The sequence below is a fragment of the Nuphar pumila genome, chromosome 10 (assembly GCF_984573655.1).
Source record: "Nuphar pumila chromosome 10, dmNupPumi1.hap1.1, whole genome shotgun sequence".
Lineage (NCBI taxonomy): Eukaryota > Viridiplantae > Streptophyta > Magnoliopsida > Nymphaeales > Nymphaeaceae > Nuphar > Nuphar pumila.
Genome location: NC_143258.1, coordinates 42,218,417 through 42,245,915, shown reverse-complemented (window position 1 = coordinate 42,245,915; position 27,499 = coordinate 42,218,417). Strand labels below are relative to the sequence as shown.

At 35.4% G+C, this 27,499-nt stretch overlaps 1 pseudogene; it reads right to left on the bottom strand.

Moving 5' to 3' along the window:
• Positions 1-22,669, bottom strand: part of LOC149826744 (pectin acetylesterase 8-like) — a 32,996-nt pseudogene extending 10,327 nt beyond the window's left edge.
• Positions 22,670-27,499: the final 4,830 nt, after the last annotated feature.

Here is a 27,499-nt window from a genome sequence, read left to right as displayed (position 1 = left end):
ATCACTAATTAGCGATGGATTAGCAAATGTCATGATCCGTCGCTAAATAAGCACTGATTTGGTTTTGAGATAGATACATATTCATCGCTAATCTGTCGCTAAAATTTAACAATGAATACATATACGTCTCTAATATTCGTTGCCAATTTAGCGATGAATTACATTTCATCGCAAAACATTGGCTGATTCAGTTTTTGAGATAGATAAATATCCATCCCTAATTTGTCACTAAATTGGCGATGGATATTATTCATCGCCAAATACCATCATCATTTTGTGACTGAATTTCTTCAGAAAATCCATCGCTAAATATTAATGACGGATAATATCCGTCGCTAATCTATCTCAAAAGTTTAAAAAAAACATATAATTTTGTTTGAAATATAAATATCTAGAAAACATTTCTCATTATACAATTTATATATCCTTTGAATAAAAAATAAAGTACCCATAAAAAACACATATACAAAGTAGGTAAAAAAAATTAACACAAGTTATAAGTGAAACAAATTTAACAACCCAGTATAATCCTTACCAAGTTCTAATTAGTTACAAGTGAACATATACAAAGAGTTTCGTTTGAAACAACAAGTACGTGAAACAAATTCAACACATGAAGCTAATCCTCACCAAGATTCGGAGCATCATCCTCTTTGTTGTCTCGATCTACCCCACCATCCATGCCTCCATCATCTCCTCTATGCTGATCATCTCCAGCATCCTACAAGAGAACCAAAATGTTAGTATTGATAAACAAAATATAATGAAATAAATTATATGCAATGCACCTAATCTAAGGCAATCAAAGTAACATGGTTGAATGACACATAGACTAGCAATAAAGTGAAGGACATTAACAGAATTCAGAGGTTGTCAAAAAAATTTCATAGTAATGAAATCATGCATATATGTGTTCTAAGGCAATAAAAAAACTTTCACAGTGATTCAATCATGCATATATGTGTTATAAGGCAGTCAAAAAAATTTCATTGGGATTCAATCATGCATATGTGTTCTAAGGTTGTCAAATTTTTTTTATACTGATTCAATCATGCATATATGTGTTCTAAGGTTGTCAAAAAAAATTATACTGATTCAATCATTTATATATTTGTTCTAAGGCTGACAAAAAAATTTCATAGTTATTCAATCATGTATATATGTGTTGTAAGGTTGTCAAAAAAATGTTATAGTGATTCAAGCATGCATATTTATGTTCTAAGGTTGTCAAAAAAACTCATAGTGATTCAATCATGCATATATGTGTTCTAACAGTGTTATAAAAAATTTATAGTGATTCAATCATGCATATATGTGTTCAAAATGTGTCACAAAAATTACATAGTGATTCAATCATGCATATATGTGTTCTAAGGTTGTCAAAAAAATCATAGTGATCACTACAAGAAAATGCTAATTAGCGACAGAAAAAATCTGTCGCAAATTTGTGATAGATTAGCGAGAGAAATATATTTGTCGCTAAAATATCGCTTATTTGCAAAATTAGCAATGGAAAATATTCTATCGGTAATCTCTCGCTAATTAGCGATGGATTAGCAATGGAATTTGTTCCATCTCGATATTCATGGCAACTTAGCGATGGATCAACGGTAGAACTATTCTGTCGCTACCCCATCGCCAAATAGCGATGACCTAGCAATGAAATTTGTCTGTCACTAATCTGTCACTAATTTTCCCACAAATCCCTAATTTGAACCCCTTTCTTTCTCTTTTTTGTTTCTTCTCCGACGCCTGTTGCCCACCGCGTTTCTTCTCTGCCGCCCATCACCCCCGGTCCACCGCTCGTCGCCCCGCAGTCTGCCGCTCGTCACCCCCCGGCCCGCCGCCCGTCACCTCCTGGCCCACCGCCTGCCGCCGCTCGACCGTTGCTCGTCGCCTGACGCTTGTCGATCGACGCCCGATGACAGTCGCCTGACACCAGTCACCCGACCCCCTTCGGCTCTAGGTAACCCCCTGACTCCCCTGTCTATTTCCTTTTTTTGTCGACAATTTCATTTTTCAGCAGAGAGGGGTCGAGCCTCCTTGTCTCCTTGTCTTACGAGATGCGAGGGAGGGGCTCGGCTTCCTCCCTATGCTTTTTTTGCCAGGGAGGGGCCGAGCCCCCTCCTTGTTTTGTTTTTCGCCAAGGAGGGGCTCGGCCCCCTCCCTATCTTACGGGAGGGGCTCGACCCCCTTCCTTTTTTTTTCACCAGGGAGCGGCCGAGCCCTCTCCCTATTTTTTTTATTCGTTGGGGAGGGGCTGAGCCCGCTCCCTGTCTCCCTGTCTTATGAGATGCGAGGGAGGGGCTCGGCCCCCTCCCCCATTTTTTTTTTTTTTGCCATGGAGGGGCTGAGCCCCCTCCATGATTTTTTTTTCAACCCTGTCTTACGGGATGAGAGGGAGGGGCCGAGCCCCCTCCCTTTTTTTTCGCCAAGGAGGGGCAGAGCCCCCTCCCTTTCTTACGAGATGCGAGGGAGGGACTCTGACCCCTCCCTGTTTTCTTCGTCGTCACGTAGGGGTCGAGCCTCCTTCCTGTATTGTTTTGTATATTTGTGTTTTGCAGGTACGTTGCTGAGCTAATTGCGCGATACTTAGTGCTAAGCATCACATGTGGCTAAAAATACAATACAACAACAACAACAACTATGCCTTCATCCCAAAACAATTGGGGTCGACGATATGAACCAACAAAGAAAATCATTCTGGGTCTTCCACATGAATCCTTCTCCTCCAATCATTTCTATCTAATGCCATGTCCTCGGAGAGGTTCAAAGCATTCATATCCTTTCATATCACCTCCATCCATGTCTTCCTAGGCCTACCCCGACCTCTTTTAACTAATATATTTTCTCATTTCTCCATCCTTCTAACTGGAGCATCATTAGGCCTTTGTCGAATATGTCCAAACCACCGTAAACGATTCTCTCTCATCTTATTTTCAATAGGTGCAACACCTAACTTCTTACGTATCTCCTCATTCCGAATCTTATCTTTTATTGTATTTCCACACATCCATCTCAGCATACGCATCTCAGCTACACTCATTTTTTGAATATGATGTCTCTTGGCAGCCCAACATTTCGTACCATATAGTAAAGCGGGCCTAATAGTTGTCCTATAAAACTTTCCCTTCAACCGCAATGGCATTCTACGATCGCACAACACTCCAGTTGCACTCTTCCATTTCATCCACCCAACCTTTATCCTATGATTTACATCTCCATCAATTTCTCCATACTTTTGAATGATAGATCCCAAATATTCGAAACAATCATCCACCGGTATTTCTTGCTCACCAAGCTTCACTACACTCCCATCACTACTTCATTGCTTACTAAACCGGCATTCCATGTATTCTGTCTTACTCTTACTCAACTTAAAACCTCTTGCTTCCAATGTCTGTCGCCATAATTCTAACTTAGCAATAACCCCAACTCTAGACTCATCAATCAAAACAATATCATCATCAAACAACATACACCACGACACATTTTCTTGAATTGATCTCGTAAGCCCATCCATCACTATAGCAAATAGGAAAGGGCTTAAAGCAGATCCTTGATGTAACCCAACTGTAATAGGAAAATTGGTTGTCACCCCTCCACAAGTGCGGACATTGGTTACTACTCCTTCATACATATCTTTAATTATACTAATGTACTTGAGAGAAACACCTTTCTTCATCATTGTCCACCAAAGAACATCCCTAGGTACTCTATCATATGCCTTCTCCAAATCAATAAAAACCATATGCAAATCTTTGTTCCTCTCTCTATTTCTCTCAATAAGTTGTCTAAGAAGATGTATAGCTTCCATAGTTGATCTTCCATATATAAAACCAAATTGATTCTCCGATATCATAACAACCTTCCTCAACCTAGACTCAATTACTCTCTCCCAAATTTTCATAGTATGACTCATGAGTTTTATACCACGATAGTTTGTGCAATCTTGTATATCACCCTTATTCTTATATAGAGGCACCAAAGTACTCTTCCTCCACTCATTTGGCATCTTATTTGTCCGCCAAATCTTGTTAAAAAGATTTGTCAACCATTCTAAACCTTTCTCTCCCAAGCATTCTAAACCATTCTAAAAATACAATGCAAAAAGAAATAAAAAAAATGCAAATTCAAAAGCAATTCAAATTGGGTAAATACTTGTGGTGAGTAAGTGATGCAAGCACATCACATATTATTTAATTTATTAGATGCAACACTTTTCTGTTCACACACTCACTTAGTTGTGGATATCTAGGACTGCTTTGATGGAGTTTGGAGATCATGCTGAGCATGGTTTTAATGTATAAGAATAAAAGTTTTCTTGTTTTTAGAGTACGGATTCCATACTCGGCATGGTAGTAGTTAGCGGGATATTAGAGTGTGTTTGCTGCAGGTACATGTTTGACATATATTTTAATTTGAATGTATTGCAATGTTTGATGTGTCTGTATCCATACTTGCATGAAGTTATTTTTCATTTGATTATGCCTTCCATGTGAAATTGTATCATAAAAATATACTTCAAATGAATGTATCATTTTATGAAATGTGATTTCATATTTCTAAATATCCTCATGATGTGTATAAATATGATGTGATGGTGTTACACACGAAAATTTATGCATTAATTGAAACAAAAAATTACTCACAAATAATCACCAAACAAGAATTAATAGATAAATTAGATAATTTTTTTATCATAGCATTATTAAGATTATCTTTTAACTGGTGATGATAATATCTGTAATATTATAGGACAAAATGGTTGTAAACTGTGAATGGATGTACCATAGGATAGTTGATAATAAGGTTTTTCATGAATATATGGATAGTATTGACAATTTTATTGAATTCGCAATGACAAGTGTCAGTACAGTGGATCCCACCGGTCGGATCAGATGTCCCTGCACAATGTGTAAGAACAATCAATTTGTAGAACCTCATGGCATTCGACATCACTATACATGAAGGGTTTTGTTAGTGGTTATCAGAATTGAACACTTTATGGTGAAGAATTTTGGAATAATTTTGACACGCGGGTGGATATGATGCACGATAATCCATATGTGGATTTGATATTTAATGTCATAGGACTAGAAATAGGTTCTGTTATGAGACATAGTGATGCACCAACTGGGGTAGAGGAAGAAGCAACAAACGATGCAACTAGTAGATTTTATGACTTACTTAGAGATGCTGATGAGCCACTGTGAAATGGTTGTGTCATACTATCTTGTCTGTAGTTCTTCAACTACTGAATTTGAAGTTAGAGTATAATTTGAGTCAATTATGTTTTGATCATTTGTGCTCTATTGTGAACAGTATGTTGCCCAAAGATGAGAAATTGCTATAAAATCTTTACCGTGTGAAGGTTATGGTCAATACACTAGGTATCGAGTATCAAAATATAAATGTTTGCCCAAATCACTGCATGTTGTATTTCAAAGATCAAGAAAATAGTAGATCATGTCCATCATGTGGATATCCTCGGTTCAAGTCAAAGACAAGGGGAAATGGTAGCACAAGGTTAAAAAAAGTGTCATATAAGTCACTCTACTACTTCCCTCTGACCCCTACATTGCAACAACTGTATATGTCTTTAAGGACAGCTAAACAAATGATATGTCATGCAAATAAAGTTCGATATGATGAAGACAAGATCACACGTCCTATTGACACAGAAGCTTGGAGGCACTTTAATCATACTCATCAGAACTTCGCAATGGAAGTGAGAAATGTTAGGCTAGGTTTATGTACAAATGGATTTAATCCATTTGGGGGTAGATCAACCTTATACTCGTGTTGGTCGGTATTTATCACCCCATACAACCTTCCTTCAAGCTTATGTATGAAGCGTCAAAATCTTTTCTTGTCTCTATTGATCCCTGATCTGACTTCTTTTGGCTAAAATCTTGATGTATATTTAAGGCCATTGATTGATGAACTGAAAATACTGTAGAATGACAGTGTTCTCACATACGATGCCCATAAAAAATAAAACTTCAATATGAAGGCTGATGTTCTATGGACAATCAGTGACTTTCCTGCATATGGTATGTTATCTGGTTGGAGCACACATGGGAGATTGGCATGTACGTACTGCATGAAGGATACAAAATTTTTTAGATTGACGCATGGAAGGAAGCCATGCTGGTTTGATTGTCACTGTCGATTTCTACCCAGCGATCATTCGTTCTGGCGACAAAGAAATGTGTTTCGAGCAGGTACAACTGAAATGAAAGGCCCACCCACAAGGTTGTCTGGCATAGAGATTTTAAGAAGATTGTGATACTTTTCATGTGGACTGACAGATGCCCGTAGGCCAACACCCTTCCTTGGATTTGGGAAGGATCATAATTGAACAAAGAAATCTATATTTTGGAAACTACCATATTAACCGACCTTATTGATATGACATAATTTAGATGTCATGCATGTGGAGAAAAATATATTTGATAATGTGTTCAATACGGTAATGAATGTGAAAGGAAAAATGAAGGATAATCCGAAGGCCTGTATGGATTTAAAAGTAATATGTAAAAGACCAGAATTGGAACTCAAAGAGTACAATGGCAAAGTACTGAAACCAAAAGCAAGGTACGTGCTTGAACCAAATCAAGTAAAGTTGGTATGTCAATGGTTGAGACAGTTGAGATTTCCAGATGGATATGTTTCTAACATTGCTCGGGCTATGACGATAGACGATGGACAGTTATATGGGATGAAGAGCTATGATTGTCATGTCATTATGCAACGGTTGATACCCCTGTCATTCGATGATATGTTAGACAAACCTATATGGGGGGTATTGTTCGAGTTGAGTAGATTTTTTAGAACATTATGCGCATCAGAAGTCGTAGTATCTGAGGTAAAGAATCTTGAGGATTCTGTCGTCACTACTATTTGTCAGCTAGAGAAGCTTTTTCCACCAGCATTTTTCGATGTTATGGAACATGTGATCATATATTTGCCATATAAACTTAGGGTTGGTGGACCTGTGTAATATCGGTGGATGTACTTATTTGAAAGGTATATGTTTTTTTATATTTTTCTTTTCAATGCTATTGAGAAATTTATTGTAATCCGAGATGTATATTATTGATAGATGCATGTTTGACCTAAAAAAAAGGGTTGGAATAAAGCAAGAGTATAGGGCTCTATTTGTGAGGCATACACTTTAAAAGAAATTTTAAATTTCTCATCTATGTACTTTGAACCTCACATTCTATCATGTTACACATGCCCACCTCGAAATGATGATGGAGAGCAATTTACTGTAACTAACAAATTATCCATATTTCAACCACTTGGGCATATATTTAGCAGTTGTCGGTCAAGACTCTTGGAAGATCGAGAGCAAGATGCAACACAAATCTACATCCTTTTTAATTGCTCAACAATTGACCCATACATCGAGTAAGTATACTTAATATGTAGCACTAAGTTCTATACGTGTGTACATGGTTCGGTAATATAAGTATTTGTTAAGTGCAGACGATTTGATATGGAGTTGCAAAGAAAACTTCCACATCTCACTGATGCAGAAGTACATAAAGAACGTGAAAATAAGTTTGTGGCATAGTTGAAAGAGTTGGTAAGGATGATGGTATGCATTCTTTCTTTGTAAACAACAATAAGATACTTAATTGGTCACAATCATTATTTATGCTTGTAGGTCCGCCACGGTGATGTTAAAGTTCAAAGAATATCTGATTTATAAAATGATCCGACCAAAGTTGTGCAATGTTACAACGGGTACATCGTAATGCTTATCAATTTTATACAAAAGACTACAGTGTCAATAAGTCAATGATGAATAATGGTGTGTGCGTCAAGGGTAGCAGCTACGATAAAAATGAACATGACTACTGTGGTATTATAGAAGAAATAATGGAGTTGACTTACTTAGGCACAAATAATAGTGTAACTTTATTCAAGTGTCATTGGTTTGATCCCACAACAACAAGAGTCGACAAAGCCTCAAGCATTATAGAGGTGAATCATAAATCAAGGTTTGGAACATATGAACCATTCATATTAGCCTCGCAAGCTCAACAAGTTTACTATACTTCATATCTGAGTACCAGGAAGTCAGATAGAAATGAATGGCGGGCAGTTTGTAAGGTGAAGTCTAAACTATAGCCTGAGTATGATCAGTTACAAGAAGACAAGATTGCTGAAGAGGGTGATTACTATCAATCAGATGATATGTATGACTTTTTTTATGGTCACGATGTCGTACATGGTATGCATATCATATCTCTATTGTCTGATGGCATATGCATGGAAGAATGTGATCCAAATGATATACCAAGTGGATGGGCGCTCAATGAAGAAGAAGAAAAAGATGACGAAGAGGAGGAGGAGGAAGAAGAAGAATATGAAAGTCAAACAAGTGATGAGGAAGCATTCTCGAGCTAACGAGATACATCTTGTAATACATACTTGTATTTGATCTAAATGATTAGAATGATTTGAATGTATTGAAATGTATTACAATGATTTTAATGATTTGAAGGTATTGCAATGTTTGAATGTATTGTATGAACTTATTTTCGATTTGATTATGTATCTTTGATAGGTATAGAGTTATGATTTGAATGTATTGTAATGTGTTAGAATTATTTGAATGTATTACAATATTTGAATGTCTTGCATGAAGTTTTTTTCGATTTGATTATGTATCCATGAAGATATAGAGTTGTGTAACTGATCCAATTGTATTGCAAGTTAAGGATAAGTTATCCATGATTAGCAAGTGATTTCATATCTTATGTTTTAATGTATTGCAATATTTGTTGTGAATGTATTGAAATGTATTGCAATGATTTGAATGATTTGAAGGTATTGCAATGTTTTAATATATTGCATGACATTTTTTATTTATTAGAATATGGTTCGTGGAGGTCACAGTCGTCGAACACCCAGTGGTAGCCAATCTCAGCCTTTATCTTCATGGGCTGCTTCAATAGGTATATCATTTAAATAATTGTATACTTGATTAGTTTAAATGTGCATTGTGTGAATTTCTAACTCATTGTTCTGTAGGTGATGTTTCGCCTACACATGACCCACCTACACTAGATACGCATACACATTACGAGACAACGCCGGATGCAGGGTCTTCTCAGTGTGACACACGATGACTAATTCAAATAGTGTATATCAATAGTCGACCGTAAGTATTTCATTATCACTTGTCCAATACTTATCTTATAAATAGTGTATATTGACAGTCGATTGTTAATGTGTATCAATTCATGCACAGTGCGAGGTTTGAGCAACAAGAAGTAATATGAGAAATTACGAAGTCACTACTGCAGCATCTTTCAGGACTGGTAGCGTAATGGAAAGAGTACCCGACGGAGGTATTGGACAGATTAATGTATGTATTCATGGTATGCAATCGTTTATCATAACTAATGTGTTTCATATTTATGTGTGTTAACTTTTTGAAAGTATTTGTAGGCTTCTCATCGCTTCACAACTGCAAACGAGGAGAAAGACGCGAGGGTAGTGTGGCAGAAGGTGGTTGTCAATCGATTTGCCGACATGGTGCACAATATGAAGACTGCAGCAAAAAAAGCAACTGGTGGGATAGATGATCCACTGCAGTGGAAGGGCCATGGGCCTTCTACTATCAGGAGAGATTATTGAGAGGGCATGTGCGACAAGTGGGTGAGCAATGAATTTTGAAACCGCTCAGCAAAGGGTACACAAAACTGAGCGAAGATGTCTAATGCCCATCTACACACAGGTGGATCTAGGACTTTTGGGAGCCACCAGAAGAAAATGATAATTCATCAATATATATTGTCAAATTTGTAAGTATTTTATGCATACTTATTAATCATTTTTTTTTATCATTTAACATTGTAGAAAGCAAAAAAATGAGACATTGTGCCTTACAAGGATATGTTTGTTGAAACACATAAACGTAAGAGCACGGAAGATTTTGTATCAGAAAAGGCAAGATTGACATCGGTATGTATTTATTGTATTAATAAACATTGTAATATACAAGTTACTATGAATTACGTTATCATAAACATTGTAATTCTTAATTATTAATTCATATTCTAATCATTACTTTATAGGAGTCATACGAGCAACAAATGGTACAACGATATGACGATGACTCCACTCAACATCCGCCTTTTGATCCTGCAGCATGGGTGACTGCAACTGGTGAACCCAAAAAGGGTCGTGTGTTTGGGTTCAGGAGTAACATAAACATCACACCAATCGTTGCCTCCTGCAACCATGACTCTCAGAGTTCTCCCGCCAGCATCAACTACCAACGTCCGATTGACCCTGCTATGTCTTGGGATGGTGTCTGTCACGTCTTGAGGACAAAATGCAACACTTTTTAAATGAAGTCATTCCCAACATTGTCTGTAATGAGTTGTGCAACTTTTTTTAGGACAGGAGAATTTTGTCTGCATTCAACATGAGCTTCGGTGCCTGTCAGGTATAAAGATTCATGTCATTTGTTTCATGTCGTTAGATTTCAAGCTAGTATATGCATGATTGAATATATATATGCATAATTGCTTCACTATGAATTTTTTTGACACCTTATAACACATATATGCATGATTGATTCACTATACAATTTTTATAGTACCCTTATAACTTATATATGCATGATTGCTTCATTATGAATTTTTTTGACACCTTATAACACATATATGCATGATTGATTCACTATACAATTTTATAATACCCTTATAACTTATATATGCATGATTGAACCACTATGAAAGTTTTTTTACAACCTTACAACACATATATGCATGAATTCATCACTATAAAATTTTCTTAGTGCCTTATAACACATATATGCATGATTTAATCACTATAAAAGTTTTTTGACAACCTTAGAACACATATGAGACTGATATTAGCATATATGATAGTTTTTTAATGCCTTATAACACATATATACATGATTGAATCACTATAAATTTTTTTGACTGCTTTAGAACATGCTACGCATGATTGAATCACATATAAAGTTTTTTTACTGCCTTAGAACACATATGATCATGATTGAATCACTATAAGGTTTTTTGAGTGCCTTAGAACAAGATACACATGATTGAATCACATATAAAGTTTTTTGACTGCCTTAGAACACATGAGCATGATTGAATCACTATAAGTTTTTTTGACTACCTTAGAACATGATACGCATGATTGAATCACATATAAAGTTTTTTTACTGTCTTAGAACAATTATGATAATGATTGAATCACTATAAAAAAAATTTGACTGCCTTATAACACATATGAGCATGATATTAGCATATATGAAAGTTTTTTGACAACCTTAGAACACATATATGCATGATTGAATCGATATGAAAGTTGTTTGACAACCTTAGAACACATATATGCATGATTGAATCAATATGAAAGTTTTTTGACAACCTTAGAACACATATATGCATGATTGAATCACTATGAAAGTTTTCTGACATCCTTAGAACACATACAAGCATGCTTTCATCACTATAAAATTGTTTTACTGCCATAGAACACACATATGCATGATTGAATTACTATAAAAATTTTCTTAGAACACATTTATCCATGATTGAATCGAAATGAAAGTTTTTTTACTGTTGTAGAACACATATGAGCATGATTGAATCACTATGAAAGTTTGTTGACAACATTAGAACACATATAGGCATGATTTCATCACTATGAAAGTTTTTTGACTATCTTGTAACACATATATGCATGATTGTGATACATAACACATTTATATGACAGCCTTATATACTATATATGCATGCATGAATCACTGTGAAATTCTTTCATAAACTTAAAACACATATCTGCATGAATGAGTCACTATACATTTTTTTTCTAGTCTTAGAACACATCTTTAAATTCTGTTAATGTCCTTCAGTTTATTGCTATTCTCTATGTCATTCAGCCATTTACTTTGTTGCATTAGATTAGGTGTATTGCATATAACTTATTTCATTATATTTTGTTTATAAATACTAACATTTTTGTTCTCTTGTAGGATGCTAGAGATGATCGGCGTAGAGGAGCTGATAGAGGCATGGAGGGAAGGGCATATCGACAAAATGAAGAGGATGATGCCCAAATTCTTGGCGAGGATTAGATTCATTTGTTTAATTTGTTTGACATACTTGTAACTAATTATAACTTGGCAAATACTGTATTTGGTTGTTAAAGTTTGCTTAACTTAGAACTTGTGTTAAATTTACACTTGTATATGTATTTTTTATATGTATTTTGTTTTTTATAAGCAGGTTATATGAATTGTATAATGAGAAATTTTTCTCGAGTTTCAGAAAATTTAAAAAAAAAATTTAATTTTATTTTTTAAAAATTAGAGATGGATTACCATTGCTACTCCGTCGCCAATTTGAAGCAGTCATCGGTTTATGACAGAATTTAATTTGTCGCTAATGTTCGTCGCCAAATTGGCGACGGACATTAGCAACAGATATGTATCCCTCATTAAATAGTAGCGACGGATTAGCGATGGATTAAATTTTGTTGCAAAACCAAATTAGTCTCTATTTAGCGATAGATTAACGACAGACATGATCCGCCACTAATTTGTCGCTACTTAGCAACAGAATGGCGACAGATAAATTCTGCCACAGTTTAGCGACTAAGGTTATGCGACGGACGTTATCCGTCGCTAATCCATCATAAAATCTATCGTTAACATCTTTAACGATGGATTTGTGATGGCTTAGCGACGACTGACATTCGTCGCTAATACGTAGTTTTCTTGTAGTGGATTAAATAATGCATATATGTGTTTTAAGGGTGTCATAAAAATTTTATAGTGATTCAATCATGCATATATGTGTTCTAAGGTTGTAAAAAAAAAATCATAGTGGTTCAATCATGCATATATGTGTTCTAAGGGTGTCATAAAAATTTTATAGTGATTCAATCATGCATATATGTGTTCAAAAGGTGTCAAAAAAATTTATAGTGATTCAATCATACATATATGTATTCTAAAGTTGTCAAAAAAAATTTATAGTGATGAAATCATGCTTATATGTGTTCTAAGGTTATCAAAAAATTTCATAGTGATTCAATCATGCATATATATGTTCTAAGGTTGTCAAAAAAAAATTATAGTGATTCAATCCTGCATATATGTGTTCTAAGGGTGTTATAAAATTTTATAGTGATTCAATCATGCATATATGTGTTCAAAAGGTGTAAAAAAAAATTAGAGTGATTCAACCATGCATATATGTGTTCTAAGGTTGTCAAAAAAAATCATAGTGATGAAATCATGCTTATATGTGTTCTAAGGTTGTCAAAAAACTTTCATAGTGATTCAATCATGCATATATGTGTTATAAGGCAGTCAAAAAAAATCATAGTGATTCAATCATGCATATATGTGTTCTAAGGTTGTCAAAAAAAAATCATAGTGATTCAATCATGCATATATGTGTTCTAAGGCTGTCATAAAAATTGTATAGTGATTCAATCATGCATATATGTGTTCTAAGGCTATCAATTTTTTTTTATAGTAATTCAATCATGCATACATGTGTTCTAATGCTATCAATAAAATTTCATAGTGATTCAATCATGCATGTACGTATTGAAATCTAACGACATGAAACTAATGACATGAAACTTTAGATATGTATTGAAATAAATGTTATACGTACCTGACGGGCACCAAAGCTCATGTTGAAGGCAGACAAAGTTCCCATGTCCCAAAAAAAGTTGCACAACTCATTATGGACAAGGTTGGAAATGACTTCATGTAAAAAGTCACGTATTTTATCTTGAAGAAGCTGGCAGACACCATCCCAAGAAATAGCAGGGTCAATCAGACGCTGGGAGTTGATGCTGGCGGAAGAACTTTGAGAGTCTTGGCTGCAGGAGGCAACGACTGCTGTGGTGTTCATATTACTCCAAAACCTGAACACAGAACCTTTTTTGGGTTTACCGGTTGCAGTTACCCATGCTGCAAAATCAAAAGGTGGATGCTGAGTGGAGTCATCGCCATATCGCTCTACTATCTGATGCTTATATGACTCCTACAAAGTAATGATTATAGTATGAACTAATAATTAAGAGTTACAATATTTATGATAATGTAATTCATGGTAACTTGCATATTATAATATTTATTAATACAATAAATACATATCATTGTCGCTCTTGCCGTCTTTGATATGAACTCTTTCATGCTCTTACATTTATGTGTTTCAACAAACACATCCTTGTAAGGCATAGAGCCTCCTTTTTTGGCTTCCTGCAAGGTCAAATGATAAAAAAATGAATTAAAAGTATGCAAAAATACTTATAAATTTGACTATATATATATATATTGATGAGTTACCATTATCTTCTGGTGGCTCCCAAAAGTCCTAGAACCACCTGTGTGTAGATGGGCATCGAGCATCTTTGCTCAGTTCTGTGCAACTTTTGCTGAGTGGTTTTGAATTTTATGGCTCGCCCACTTGTCGCACATTGTATCTCAATAATCTGACTTGATAGTAGAAGGGTCATGACCTTTCTATTATATTGGATCATCTATCCCACCAGATGCTTTTATTGCTGCAGTCTTCATATTATGAAGCATGTCGGCAAATCGACTGACAGCCACCTTCTGCCACACTAGCCTCACATCCTTCTCCTCTTTTGCAGTCGCGAAGCGATTCGAAGCCTACAAATAATTTCAGAAAGTTAGTACATATGACTATAACAAAAAATTAAATATTAAACACATTAGCTATGATAAATGATTGTATACCATGAATGAGAACCATAATCTGTCCAACACCTCATTCGGATACTCTTTACCTTGAGTGACCAGTCCTGAAAGATGCTGAACTATTGACTTCCTAATTTCTCGAATCACTTCTTGTGGCTTGAACCTCGCACTGCATATGAATTGATACACATTAACAATCGACTATCGATATACACTATTTATAAGATAAGTATTGAACAAATGAGAATGAAATACTTATGATAGACTATCGATATACACTATTTGAATGAGTCATTGTGTGTCAAACTAAGAAGACCCAACATCCGGCGCTGACTCATGATGTGTATGAGTAGCTGGTGTAGGTGGGTTATGTGCATACGAAACATCATCTATAAAAAAATGAGTTAGAAATTCACACAATGCACATTTAAACTAAGCAAGTATATAATTAGTTAAATAATATACCTATCGAAACATTACATGAAGACGAAGGCTGAGACTGACTGTCATTGAGCTGAGATCCTATAAAGACGATTAACAAGTAATAAGTTTTATATCAACATATAAGTAAAAACATAATGATGCCTATATTTAAATATAACACAAAGACATCTACCTAATGTTGTTCCACGACCTCCACTTGGTCTTCAACCACTGGGTGCTCGACCACTGTGACCTCCATGAACCATATTCTAACAAATAAAAATGTTATTTGGATCAATTATATAACTTTTGATCTTAGCATGGATATGACATATGCATGAAATATAAAGATTTAAAGGTCCTACATGAATCAGTTTTATAACTATGCATGAATTGTGCATGCACATGTTAAGTATGCATGGAATGTAACATGATATGCAAGATATACAATGTATGTAGATGGTGCATATGAGAAAGTGATGTGGTATGTATTACAAGGTGTATTTCACTAGCTCGAGTATGCTTCCTTATCACTTATTTGACTATCATATTCTTCTTCTTCCTCCTCTTCCTCTTTGTCTTCTTCTTCATTGGGTGGCCATCCACTTGGTATATCATTTGAATCACATTCTTCTATACGTGTGCCATTAGACAATGAAGATGTGACATGCAGACCATGTGTGATATCGTGACCATAAGAGAAGTCGTACATATCATGTGATTGATAGTAATCACCCTCTTCAACAATCTTGTCTTCCTGTAACTGATCATACTCGGGGTATAGTTTAGACTTCACCTTGCAAACCACCCACCATTCATATCTGACTTCCTTGTATTTAGATATGAAATATAGTAAACTTGTTGAGCCTGTGATGCTAATATGAATGGTTTATATGTTCCAAACCTTGATTTATGATTCACCTCAACAATGCCTAAGGCTTTGTCAACTATTGTTGTTTTGTGATCAAACCAATGACATTTGCATAAAGTTATTGTATTATTTATGCCTAAGTCAACTCCATTATTTCTTCAATAACATTGTAGTAGTTAAGTTCATTTTCACCATAACTGCTATCCATGACACACATGCCACTATTCATCGTTGACTTGTTTACATCGTAGTCTTTTGTATGGAATCAATAACCATTAACGATGTACCCGTTGTAACATTGAACAACTTTGGTCAGACCATTTTGTAAAGCATATACTCCTTGGTCATTAACATCATTATGGCGGACCTACACGTATAAACAATGACTGTAAACACGACCAATTAAGTAACATATTGTTGTTTACGCGGAAAAAATGCATGTCATCGTCCTTACCAACTCTTTCAATCATGCCCCAAACTTATTTTCATGTTCTTTCTGTACTTCTGAATCAGTGAGATGTGAAAGTTCTCTTTGCAACTCCAGATTAAATTGTTTGTACTTAACTCATAATTATATTACTGAACCATGTACGTAGAGAACTTAGTGTAACATATTATGTATACTTACTTGATGTAGGGGTCGATCTTTGAGCAATTAAAAAGGATATAGATTTATGCTACGTCTTGCTCTCGATCTTCCAAGAGTCTTGACCGGCAACTGCCAAAGGCATTCTCAAGTGGTTTAAATATCGATAGTTTGCCAGCCACAATAAGTTGTTCTCCATCATCATTATGAGGTGGGCAAGTGTAACATATTGGAAAGTGAGGCTCAAAGTACATAGATGAGAATTTTGAAATATCTTCTAAAGTGTACACCTCACAAATTGAACCCTCCACTTTTGCTTTATTCTGAATCTTTTTTTTTAAGGCAAACATGCATCTGTCAACAATATGCATCTTGTAATACAATAAATTCTCAATAGCATTAGAGAGAAAAATATAAATAAAAATATACCTTTCAAATGGATACATCCAACGATATTGCACAGGACCACCAACCCTAAGTTCATATGGCAAGTGTATGATCACACGTTCCATAACGTCGAAAAATGTGCTGGCAGAAATATCTTCTCTAGCTGACAAATAGTAGTGACAATAGAATCCTCGAAATTCTTTACCTTAGTTACTACAACTTCTGATGCACACAATATTCTAAAAAACTGACTCAACTCGTATAATACCCCCCATATAGGCTTGTCTAACATATCATGGAATGCTAGGAGAATCAATTGTTGCATGATGACATGACAATCATGGCTCTTCAATCCATATAATTGTCCCTTGTCTATCTTCACAGCCCGAGCAATGTTAGAGACGTATCCATCTGGAAATCTCAGCTGTCTCAACCACTGACATACCTACTTTACTGGATCTAGTCCAAGCATGTACCTTGCCTTTGGTTTCAGTACTTTGCCATTGTACTCTTGGAGTTCCAATTCTGATCTTTACATATTACTTTCAAATCTAAACGGGCCTTCGGATTATCCTTCATTTTTCTTTTGACATTCATTACCATATTGAACACATTATCAAACACATTTTTTTCCACATGCATTACATCCAAATTATGTCGTATCAATAGGGTCAACCAATATAATAGTTCTCAAAATATAGATTTTTTTGTCTAATTGTGATTCTTCCCAAATCCAAGGAAGGGCGTCGCACTATGGGCATCTGTCAGTCCATATAGAAAGTATTGTAATCGTCTTAAAATCTCTATGCCAGACAACCATGTAGGTTGACCTTCTATTTCAGTTGTGCTTGCTCGTAACGTATTCTTTTATCGTCGAAATAAATGGTCGCTGGGTAGAAATCGATGATGACAATCAAACCAATATGGCTTCCTTCTATGCATCAATCTAAAAGATTTTGTATCCTTCATGCAGTACGGATATGCCAACTTCCCATGTGTGCTCCAACCAGATAACATACCATATGCAGGGAAGTCACTAATTGTCCATAGAACAATAACCTTCATATTGAAGTTTTATTTTTTGTGAGCATCGTACGTAAGAACACTGTCATCCCACAATATTTTCAATTCATCAATCAATGGCCTTAAATATACATTAAGATTTTGGCCCGAAGACGTCAGATCAGGGATCAATAGAGACAAGAAAAGATTTTAACGCTTCATACACATGCTTAGAGTAAGGTTGTATGGGGTAACAAATACCGGCCAACACGAGTATGGGGTTGATCTACCTTCAAATTGATTAAATCCATCTGTACATAAATCGAGCCTAACATTTCTCACTTCGATTACGAATGTCTGATAAGTACGATCAAAGCGCTTCTAAGCTTTCGCGTCAATAGGATATGTGATCTTGTCTTCATCATATAGAACTTTATTTGCATGTCATCTCATGTGTTTAGCTTTCCTCGAAGACATATACAGTCGTTGCAATCTAGGGGTGAGAAGGAAGTAGCAAAGTGACTTGTATGACATTTCTTTTGACCTCGTGCTAGCATTGCCCCTTGTCTTTGGCTTGAATCGAGGATGCCCACATGACGGACATGATCTGCTATTTTCTTAATCTTTGAAATACAATATGTATTGATTTGGACAAACATCTATCTTTTGATACCCCATACCTAGAGCGTTGACCATAACCTTTTCACAGTAGAATTTTTATGGCAATTTATCATCTTTGGGCAACATACTCTTCACAATAGAGCATAGACGATTAAAACATGATTGACTCAAATTATACTCTAATTTCAAATTCAGTAGTTGAAGAACTGCAGACAAGATAGTGTGACTCTCGCAACCATTCTATAGTGGCTCATCAGCATCGCTAAGTAAGTCATAAAATCTACTAGTTGCATCATTTGTTGCTTCTTCTTCTACCCTAGTTGGTGTATTACTAGGACCCATAACAGAACCCAGTTCTTGTCCTGCGACATCAAATATCAAATCCATATATGGATTATCGTGCACCACATTCACCCGTGTATCAAAATTGTTCTAAAATTCTTCAACATGAAGCGTCCAATTCTGATAACCACTGACAAAAACCTTTCACTATAGGTGATGTCTAATGCCATGAAGTTCTACAAATTGATTGTTCTTACACATCGTACAAGGGCACCTGATTCGATCGGTGAGATCCACTATACTGATACTTATCATTGCAAATTCAATAAAACTGTCAACACCATCCAATATTCAAGCGATACTTCATTATTAATAATCCTATGGTACATCCATTCACAGTTTGTAGTCATTTTGTTTTATGATATTACGGATATTATCTTAACCAGTTAAAAGAGAATCATAATAATGCTATGATAAAGAAAATATCTAATTTATCATGCATTGATGGTGGATGTAAGGATATTTAGAAAGATAAAATCATATTCACAAACATGATACATTCATTTTAAGCATATTTTCATGATACAATTTCACATGGAATGCATAATCAAATCAAAAATAACTTCATGCAAGCATGAATAGTCATGTCAAGCATTGCAATACATTTAATCATTCATATCAAAATAATGTCAGACATGTACTTGCAGCAAACACACTTCAATATACCGCTAACTACAACCATGACTAGCATGGTCTCCGAACTACAAAAATAAGAGCACTTCTATTCTCATACATTCAAATCATGCTCAGCATAATCTCCAAACTTCAACAAAATAATTCTAGATATCCACAACTGAGTGTGTGAGCAGGAACGTGTTGCATCCAAGAAAGTAAATAACCTGTGATGCGCTTGCATCACTTACTCACCATGGGTATTTACCCGATTTGCATGCTTTTGCCTTTGCATTTTTCTTATTTTTTTTGCATGATATTTTTTAGCCGTATGTGATGCTTAACACTAAGAATCACACAATTAGCTTAGCTATGCATCTGCAAAGTACAAATATACAAAACAATACAATACATTTCTATGTTGTGCCCATGGTGCGAATTCAGTGTACGTATAAACTAACTTTGAGAATCTATCATATAACCCAGTGATCCAAGATAATTTGAATTCAAAGTAGTCATTTTTGGATTCCATTTAAAATTCAAATTCGAACTTCATCCAATTTCAATTCAATCTCGAAGTGAATTCAAATTTGAATTTAAATTCAAAAATCAAAATTCATATTTGAACACTATGCCAAATCCGATATTTAGATTCAATTTTGAACTTAAACTTAAATATTAAAATTTAGGTTTGATGTTAACTAAAATTTAAACTTTAAAATCAAATTGGAATTTCAAATTCAAGTTCAAAGTTAAAATTTAAATGCACGGTTAACTTACTTTTAATAAAGTATTAAATATCATATATAAAGTATTTAAATGCTATATAGATTTAAATAGAATTAAGAATTAAAAATATGCAATTGCATTAAAATTATAAATTTCTCAATTTCATCTAAACATTATATTCTTTTAATATTAAAAAGTGTATATAATTTATTCTTTTAATAAGTAATTAAATTTTTTAATAACACAACTCAATTTTTTATTGAAAACATAACATTTTTTTTGAAGGGAAACATGCAATAAATATATAGGGGCAATAAAACACAACTCAACTTTCTCAATTGCCTGACGAGGATCGAGAGGCAGGGCGTCTGCTCTGCCTGACAGAAGGTTCAAATGGCAGGGGCAAGGCCCCTGCCTGAGCAAACTATGAGGAGGCAAGGACGAAGCCCTTGCCTGACACATCCGAAGAGGGGGAAGGGCAGAGACAGGGTGGCAAACCCCTGTCTGTCGAGGGGAAAAAGAGGGACAGGGGCAAAGACCCTGCCGAAGGAACCCCAATAGTGGCAGTGGCATCTCTTCTGTCGACCGAAACAAAAGAGGGAGACAGAGCCAAAGGCAGTAGGGGCCTTGCCCCTGCCTGCCAGGAAAGACACAAAGGGCAGGGTCGGAGCCCCTTGCTGGGAAGGTAGAGGCGGCAAGGGCTTCGCCCCTGCCTATTCGAAATGGAGAGCCGGCAGGCCCTGCCTGCCAGCAAAAAGGAAGTAGAAGAAGACGAAGAAGAGGGAGACAACGAGGGGTTGAGGTGCTCGAAACCTCCCTCCTGGAAGACCCAAAGCCACCAATGATGCTGGCTCTGGTCCACTTACCTTAAAATGAAAAGGGGAGGTAGGAGGTTGTCGACCTTCTGTTGGCGTCTCCAGCAAGGAAAACAGTCACAGGAGAGAGCCGAGAAAAAATAAGATAAAGAAGAAGACAACAAAGAGGGGGGGGGGGGGGGGGGAAGATCACCTGAGAGGGACATAAGTGGAGTGGGGGTCGCCGACGTTGGGTGGCCAAAATACGGCGAGCGGGAGAGAGGGCTCACAGATACGGTGGCGACGTGACTCTGGTTGCTTTGGGGGTAATTAAAGAGAGAGAGTGAGGAAGGGAGAATGTCGCATCCTAGATGGGCCATTTTATATCAAAATGTAGCGACGGCTTAGCGATGAAAAAATTTTGGCTCAAAATTCATCGCTAATTAGTGACGAAAAAATTTTGTCGCTCATCTGCCATGAAGTTGCGACAAAGTTTGAGACAAAATATTTTCATCGCTAATCCGTCGCTAATTAATGATGAATTTTGAGACAGAATTTTTCTATCGCTAATTTCGCAACTAATTCCAATTTTAAAGATGGTTAGTTTTCTCTAGTTAATCCATCGCAAATTTGCGCCGCATCATTTTCGTCGCTTATTAACATTTTTCTTGTAGTGTCTTAACTCACTAGTTTTGGTGCTTAAACAAATGGCAGGTGAGGCCAAGACATAAAAGCAAGCTACCTGATCATTAGAAAGGAAAAGACAAAGAGATCCATGAACACCATATGGAAGTACACAAGATAAAAAATTATCTTCTTAAGCACATCCAAATGCTTGAGGATGTAAATAAGTACAAAGAGAAAAGTAAGAAAATTTAAGAACAAGAAAATAACATGTTTTAATTCCAAGAGCAACTCAAGTGTTCTGGGATCTTCACCACCTGTTGTGCTGATGAATGGAAATTAACTACCATGGCCAGTGATGGCAATGTTATAAAACATAGACAACCATAGATGTGATATATCCCCTTACTCATTGATCAAACTTGGAGAACTGAAACATGCCAGTAACTAGCTCCATGCTAGATGGTACACAAACACACATGAAGAAACAAATATGAACAAACATGTAAGGACCATAGACACTAGACATCAACCCATTCACTGATCAAAACTGGGAAATTCAATTGCATAGAAGAGACTGTTGTTATCATTAAGATAATGATCAGCACTAGGGCACTCCAGAGTGGGAAGATTAGAGCTTCCGGTAGAACTGTTGCTTATGTTGGCAGTCACTATGATGAAAGGGGTTGCTAAAACCACCCTACATGGAGGATGATGATCCAGAGGATGCAGAAGATCAATGGTGGTGAACAGTGGTGCGTGATGACCATGCCTGTCATGAGGTCCTCCTCACGCTGCCCATGAACTCGAGCAGTTGCCCGTACATCATACTATCCAACCGCCTCCTGCAAGCTCTCCAGCTTACTCATCCTCTCAATCTGCAGCTTCTTCTTGAGGTTGGTGTGGTGATTCTCCTCCACCTCCATCTATTGGACGAGCTACTCCATGATCGCAGCATGGCAGCCATCCGGCGGGAGAGGGACGTAAGAGGCCAGGCCTAGAAACCACTTGGGAGAAGATGATGATCAGGATCTGAGGGAGGCAGATCAGGTCATACTGAACATGAGCATTTTTGCTCATGCCGAGTGGCCGTCTGTTTGCATTTTAGATGAATGCCACGTGGTTTTGTTGACTTTTGAGCTTTTTAAAATGCAAATCGGATGGCCACGATGTCGGCATGAGCAAAAACGCTCATGTTCAGCATGACCTGGTTTAAGTGCCGGTAAAGATGTCCAGCTCACCAGCTTTCTCTATAACCCTAATCCGCCTCTACATGAAGCAGACCTGGCGAGCCTCCTCCTTTCATATCTTCTTCAGTTTGAGTTTTTGTCTTCTCATCTTTGATCTTTTAGCCATTGCTATTGTTGTTGTTCCTCTCTATCTCCATGGAATCGGAATTTGATGAGAAAGCAACAGAGTAATTTCTAAGAACTGGAGTTGATGGGTGTGGGAATGGGAGCGAGCAAGAGATACATAGAAAAAAATAGGGAAAGAGAGATTAAATGCAGATAAACATAAAGGGTGCAGGATAGGAAAGCACACCGCATGGTGGCTAATCAACGTCATACTGACCCCATGCTAATTAAGGACAGGATCGTCTGATGGAAGCATGAACTGAACGCGCTTACCATTTTGGTTGCAAATTAAGCAGATGATACCGTTCAAAGTATCATAAGTTGACTAAAAGTACATAGAAATTAGGGTTACATATCATAAGTTGACTAAAATGATGCAAAAAATTGGGTTTCTTCACACAAAAAGTGCATCTCTAATTAACGAAAATGCCCTTCAAGAAATGAGATGCGTTAAAAAATTATTTGAAAACATATATTCAATCAAATAGGAAAAACTGCTCAGAGGCACACAAATGAGCGCTCTCTTTAAAGCAATAATTACCCTCTAAGATCGAATCCTCCATGCAATTTGTAACTTTGCTTCCAGGATACAACAAAGACATATCATCTCGCATTAAACACGTCATCAATTTGCACTATGGAGGTTGCCTACCATGACGCCATCATCTTTGAGTGGCTTTTGAGAGAAAAGGTGAGGGTGAGATACAAGAGAAGAGATTGAGAGTCATAAAGGATGCCTAGTACATATCATAATGACTAAGTATATATAGGCTTAGGTGCATAAATGTCTAATGGTTATGAATAAGTATCAACGGTCACAAATAAGTATATAATGGTCATATCATAATGGTTAGTAGCTAAATGTAAGATAACAACCAATCTCAATTAAGTATCAATGATTAATGGCTAACTCATTTGATAGCTTAACAATCACTAATCAATACCTCTACCAATTAATTTAAAAAGTCAAAGTCAAATCAAGCATGACCATAAGCTTAGCCTAACTAGGTCAAAGACAAGTCAAACATGATCAAGAGTATAAGCTTGGTAAATGCATAATTTTGAGACACAATTCCAACAATCCCCCACTTGAATCAAAATTAAGAAAGGTACAAAGTTAATCATGAAGCTCATGCTCATAAATGAATGTTTTTTTGGGGTTTGAACCTTCACTTAGTGTTATTTTGTCATTATAAGACTGGATCATTAGTAGCTTAGCTTTGAACTAAAGATCTTAATTGGCTTTTTATACTTCATAACACAATCATTCACTTCAGGTGATATATGTGACTACCATACATGAAGTTGCATCATTAAGTCTTACGTAGTATCCCGGATTCATGAGTGCTTTAAAGACAAGACTAAGTCTCATAGAAGGCAACCCTACCTTTACACTTATATAGGTGAGTCTATCAAATGTGATAAACTTTTTTCAAACACCTTAGCTATAAAGCATACGGATCTCATTAAAAGCTTGATATAAATTCATCCTAGAAAATCACAGGTTTTGAGTACTTGACATCAGAAATGAGATTAAGATATTCTCTATCTTTATATTTATATAAATGATCATCCAATTACTCTGGTGACTTGTTCTTTTCATTGAATCATTAGACTTGGTTTGATCCATATCATGTGGTTGGGTTTCCATCACATGTAATTGCTTTTAATAGGCTTTAGCTTCGTTCCCTTTAATGTATATATCATCTCTCAAGGGCCCTTTAAATAAGTGTCATTAACAAGCAAAAATTTAATTATTCAATTTTTCTAGAAATGTATTTTTCGAGTATTTTTGTCATTAGACAAAAAATTTGTCTAAATATTTCTCATTATGTTGTATGAATATACAATTATAAGGGGCACAAATTCTAAATGACCATATTGATGTCATTCTCTCAAAACATTGAGATATATGGTCAAATAAATTTCAAACATCTATCAACAACTATATACTGTGTTGATAGGATATTACATCAATTTGCATCATTGTTAAAAATAGTGACTTCTCTTAATATCACTTTTCATCAAGACTTGAAACACGCTTTTGTCTTGGACAATGCATACAAGTGTTTTTTCATAATCATTTTTGTCAAAGTTGTAGATAGATTCCAACCTTGGGTATTCATACTTATCATGTCATTTGGCATACCCTCTTGCTTGTAGAAATTAAATTGAATTCACTTGTATCATAGAAGTACATCAAGTAATATCTTCAAATATGTCATACTCAGCCTACTCACATGAAGCATAAAAGAAACATTAGGGTTCTAAGCAAAATAGTCAAAATTAAGTCAAGTTTGATATAGATTTGGATTTGAATCCAACTACAATATCTCACTATGTCAAAACTAGTGAACCAAAAATCTTAAGCAATTTAAATCTATTGAAAACATGTCTAATTCTCAAAGAAAACATAAACATATCAAGTTGGAGTCAATTTGATTAAGATCCACATGCATAAGCAATTTAGATCCCAACTTAGATCTAAGTGGATTCACTAGCCATATAGTTAAATAAAGTATGAGTATTACATAGTAACTTACCTTACCACATGTCACACATATGCAAATATATGAATATATTTACACTTTCACTCAAACATGTTAGTGTTCAATAAATGGCTACTCATACTATGAATTTTATAGCCAAGGTAAGCACAAAAGTATAAGGTTATTCATAATTTTATTCATGTAATTGCATAAATTGTAGTGACCATGAGAAGAAATTTACCACCAACAATTCAAATATTGGTAATTAATCATACAAGAAAAATCATGTATAACTTAATTTTTACAATATATTTTTTAATAAGATTTTACCTCACTATTTTATAATCATGAAAATACTAAATGCATACCCCCACTATGTCCTTAACTTTGAGGATATAACAACCATTAAATAATAATAGATTTTCATATTACACAAAATGTAAATTTTTTATTATAGAGTAAAATCTAAATCTACCTCTTTATCCTTGAAAGATCATGGTATATTTTTCAAAAAATACATATCATGAGTTTTCAAAAATAATTTAAAATTATTATAGTAGAAGACATGTTGAGAGAGACGATCCTTCAAGTATCAAGACTTACTCACTTAAATGGTGATCCATGATCAAATGAGCTTTTTGTGATTATATATAAAACATGAATGATATCTAGACATGTAGAAAAGCATGATGCATTTATTCATCAAATAGTCATGTCTGAAGAATCTTAATAGGTACTTTATAAAATTCTAAGAATGAATGACATGGAAACACTTAAACAAATTGAAGAATAAATATTCTTATGTGCAAGTTTGACAATTATAATCAACACTTCAAATTTTTCTAACTGAAGAATATTGCAATCATGCTACTCAAAAATATCAATTCAAAGTTCTGTTTTTTTTTTAATTTCTAAGTTCAATACTTTAGAAGAAATTCACATGATATCATCTAAAAGTGGCATGTTATTTCAATCATTAATGTGTAGTCAATCCTTCATGAAATATCATAATGATAAATAATTTTGAATTTAATCTCTATGATTCTTTTAATTGGGCTCTTATAATTAAATATCATATATAAGAACTATAAATTCATTATTTGGCCTATCCAATCCACAACACAATATGGCCAAATAGCTAAACTCATCATTAACACCTATCCATAGCTTGGGATAGGATATCTTAACAACATATACCATGATGGAGTTTCTATTTGGATACCATCTTGAACAAAAAAAATACTATAAATTTTGTCTCAAATCTGGTTCTACAATCAGACCTCAAAGTACTAATTGATATCAAGTTATCATGAGCAACCAGAAAAAATAACTTTAAAACACATGAATTTATCCTACAAAGCATGGAATATGATTCTAGATAGATCCAAACCAACTAATAAAAAATATTTAAAGACATACCTTATGCATGTGAAAGCAAACCAGCTCAAAGGTTCCACTCGTAGCTTTGGTACAAATCCACTCTATCCCATATGGTACAATTGTGTCAAAAAGTGTCCACTGGGTCCAGCCAGCTCAACTCAAGTATGATACAACTCAATATAGACTATCTGAATCCAAAAATTTTGTGTATGGCTTGATCTAAACTGAGTCTATAAAGATATATCTAATAACTGTATTGTGTTGGCCCCGCCTCTCTCTCTCTCTCCCTTCACACGTGTGGCAAAACTCTAATTTTTTGCTCTTTCATCCTTTTTTTACCATTTTCTCAAAGAGCTCCAATCGTGAAATCCTTAATATTGAAAATGAGATAAGGATACAATGACTTTGATGCTTAGAATCCTCTATTCTTGCACGAAACCTCTCCTCTTCTAGACCTTCCTTGCCTCCCTCCCTCATGCTGCCCACATGCTCGCCAGAAAACCCTCCTTCTTCGATGGATTCCTCAGCACTA